The following is a 3963-nucleotide window of genomic DNA, read 5'->3' on the forward strand; positions in this document are numbered from 1 at the left end:
ACAGTCTCGCTCAGTCTGGCCACCGCGCCTCTCCACGAGCTCATGCGTGTCGCCGGCAAGCCACTCTGTACCTTCCTCCGAGAGGCGACCCGGACGCCGCCGGCGATGCGACCGTCGGCCGACGGACCGTCCTCAAGCTCCGGTTCCTCCAGATCGGAGTCGCCTGCGGGGTATCCACCCCTGACCCCTCCGCCGAGCGGGTCGCGCCCTGCCACAACCCAACGGAACCGAGAGCCCCTGGAAGCCCCACGGCGGGGGTCCTCCACCTGACGCGTGCGGCCGCTGTCGGGCTCCCCTGCACCACCGTCGCCCTGGACAAGGTCAGACGTCGCCCGCCCCTGCTGCTCCCCATCGACGCCGTGAGGACACCGGCGCCACTTGGTCCTCCCCATCGACGCGAGGGAGCAACACCTCCGCCCCTGCTCCTCCCCCTCCGGCGCGAGGCTGCCGCTCTGTCCCTTATCATTTTCTCCAGCGCGAGGATGCCGCTCCCGCCCCTGCTTCTCCCCCACCGAGGCGAGCCCGCTGCGCTGCCCATTCTCCTTCCCCTCCGGCGCTCCGCGGGCCAGTCGCGGTTGCTGGCGCGGCTCAACGTGCAGCGCGAGTTCCTGCGCGCCACGGCGTTGGAGGTCTTTCTGTAGCCCAACGCGCTCTCGGCGCTGGCCACTTCCATCTCCATGTACCCCAAGCCATGTGATTCTTTCTCTATAAATTTCTGTGATTCTTTCTCGCTCTGCAGTTTCTGCGATTCTTTCTCCACAAATTTGCTTGGTAGGTCTGGTTGATTGATTGGTTAGTACCAATTTGTTAGTGCACATCTTGCCTGTAAGATGTGCATGCTAAGTCTCGCAGATCACCACAAGTATAGAAACTTGAGTTCTGCATTCAGAATGGGTCGAACGATGCTATATTTGTTGACTGAAATTAACGGCAATGCATTGATTAATTTCTGATCCTTTTACAATCTCAGTTTATTGTTTAGCTATGATTCTATGAGACTTATTCATTTCATGAACAATGGTCTCCATAAATTTTCTTCTGGTGCGTCTGGTTGATTGATTGGTATCTAGCAGCCATGTTCTCTTGCACGGTCATTTCTCTTGTCTGCTGAATGTCTGCAAAAATGTTCTTTGGTTTTTGACAAAATCCTCTTGTTATCTTGGATCTGGAAATTGTAGGAAAAAAAGTCAGGTTTTTGTTTAGGTCTCTAGATTCAGATAACCTGGAGGACTGCAATCATAAGTTGGGCAATATGGGCGCAGTGACCAGGGCGTGTTGCAGGTATGTGGTGGCTGCGTGTGGCGCTGCCGGAGGCATCGGCATCCTGGTCATGCATGGAGGCGGGTGGTGGTTGCCAGCGCCGCTACGGGCGGCAACGACACCATTCAGCTCAGCTGGTGGTGCAAGCTAATTCTTTTGCTGTTGAAAAAAAGCACAGCAGTTACAGACTTCGTAAGAAACTTCACATATAAGATGACCTATAGTCACCCAACGTGCTGATTTCCGATTATTCTTGACGGCTATTTTTAGCCAATTGATAATTTAACTAAGGTGCCAAATATATCTCTACAAAGGTGCTAGAAAATTGAAACGGTGGTGCCGAATAATTCTAACTCGAGGTGCGGCATATTTGCACAAGAAGATGCTTGTGTTGTGTGAGAATTTATGCAAGACCTATGACTTGTGACCTCAAGCCGCCAATTTTGCAAGTTTGGTTTTTTATAATCTTTTATAGGTGTACTTGACAATTTCACCTCAAGGTGCGAGATCTTTCTACAAGAGGGTGCTTGAAAACTTAAGACGTGGTGCCAAAATTTATGCAAGATCCATGTCTTGCGGCATCAAGTGAGGTGCGACATATACATAAGTTGGGTGCTTTTTTATGGTTTTTACCGATGTACGGATTTCATTATACTAGAGGTACCTAAAATTCCTTTTATAAAGGTACATCTTACCTCAATGCTAGGTGTTGTAGATAGAATCAATCGCTAATGTAGAAGGGGTACCAAAAATCGTAGGTACCTATTGTTGTTTTTGCAAGGTGCGACATATACATAATTTGGATGCTTCTTTATGGTTTTTACTTTTTACCAATGTACCGATTATTATAGTTGAGGTACCGAAAACCCCTTTTTATAAAGGTACGACTTACCTCGATGGTAGGTGTTGTAGGTCAAATCAATCGCTATTGTGGTCGAGGGTACCGAAAACCCTAGGTACCGATTGTTATTTTAGTGAGGTGCGACATATACAAAAGTTGGGTGCTTCTCTATGATTTTTACCGATGTACCAATTTCATTATAGTCGAGGTACCGAAAACCCCTTTTATGAAGGTACGACTTACCTCGATGGTAGGTGCTGTAGGTCAAATCAATCGCTATTGTGGTCGAGGGTACCGAAAACCCTAGGTACCGATTGTTATTTTAGTGAGGTGCGACATATACAAAAGTTGGATGCTTCTCTATGATTTTTACCGATGTACCAATTTCATTATAGTCGAGGTACCGAAAACCCCTTTTATGAAGGTACGACTTACCTCGATGGTAGGTGCTGTAGGTCAAATCAATCGATGTTGTGGTCGGCGTACATTAACAATCAAGGTGCGAGAAGTATTTATAAGAGGATGCTTGAAAAATTAAATTGTGGTGCCGAAATTTATGCCGTTCTATCACTTGCGACATGGAACCGTCGATTGCATATTTTATTTTTTTTGCCTATTTCTAGGTACTTAAAAAAGTAAACAAGGTGCGACATGTATTTGTAAGAGGTGCTTGAAAAGTTAAATTGTGGTACCGGAATTTATGCTAGTTCTATCACTTGAGACACATCGGACTGTCGATTTGCATATTTGATATTTTTTTTGCCTATTTCTAGGTGCGACATGTATTTACCATCGGGTTAACCCCTATAATACAACCCTAATAAATCATAAAACCATAAATCCAAGGTACTCGGTGCTCTTTTGGGGTGGTGCGACATATATTGGAGTTAGGTGCTTTTGTTAGATTCTTGCACCGATGTATCGATTGCACTGTGCTTGCCATATTGGCGAGGTACGACATGTACTTACCGTCGGTGCTTAACAATTTCCATCATGTTGTGGGATTTATTTTGAATTGAGTTTCAGGTACGTCACAATTTCAGCCGGGTTCCACATGTATATTTAAGACGTTGCTTAATTAAGAGAGAACATCAACCAGTAGGCAGTCTTAAGGTGTTATACATCCACTGGAGTTCACGTATTTCCTGCCTCCTTTTATTGCCAACTCTAATCCTAGTTCACGTATTTTTCCTTTTCTTTTTGGAGGGAAACGTATTTTTCCTGCCTCCTTAACTCCTTCTATTGCAAACTCAAAATCCAAATCAGACCCATGTCCTTCCACTGCATGCTAAACCGGGCAAGGTCAAACTCGACTAGGAAGCCCGGGTGCATCGCTGGACATCAAGGGCGCTACTGGATTTTCAAGTACCGGATCAGATTAAAAAGTTGATGTATAGCGACGCACCCCTGAAGGCTTAAGTGGTACTGGCCGGATAAACCAGGCCTGACGTTAACCTCAACCAAGCAGGCACATCTGTTTGAACAAAAAACTACCAAACTGGGAATTTTACATTCTTTTGATAGTCCCGCCAAGCCCATAATCTGACACTGCTGCTGGACAAAAATTCCTGCTGCCCCTTGGCCCACTACACTGCTGCTAGGTTTTAGATGGGATCTAATTTGAATTCAAAACCACAGCCCACGTCACAAGGTAGTCTAAAAATGGAAAGCAAATTCAAAAATCTGCTCACTAGCAGTAACGTGTCAGCTTTGAGGAGAGAGAAATTAGCTTTGACTTCTTTTTCATGGTAACACTAGAAACTAAAAGGGAAAATGAAGTACCAATCCCAAAGCAAATGGACGGTGATGATAGCTAGCGCTGGGGTAAGGTTACGTACCAAAACCTCGTCCTATATATATAT

This window comes from Lolium rigidum, chromosome 3 (genome assembly GCF_022539505.1).
Source record: "Lolium rigidum isolate FL_2022 chromosome 3, APGP_CSIRO_Lrig_0.1, whole genome shotgun sequence".
Taxonomy (NCBI): domain Eukaryota; kingdom Viridiplantae; phylum Streptophyta; class Magnoliopsida; order Poales; family Poaceae; genus Lolium; species Lolium rigidum.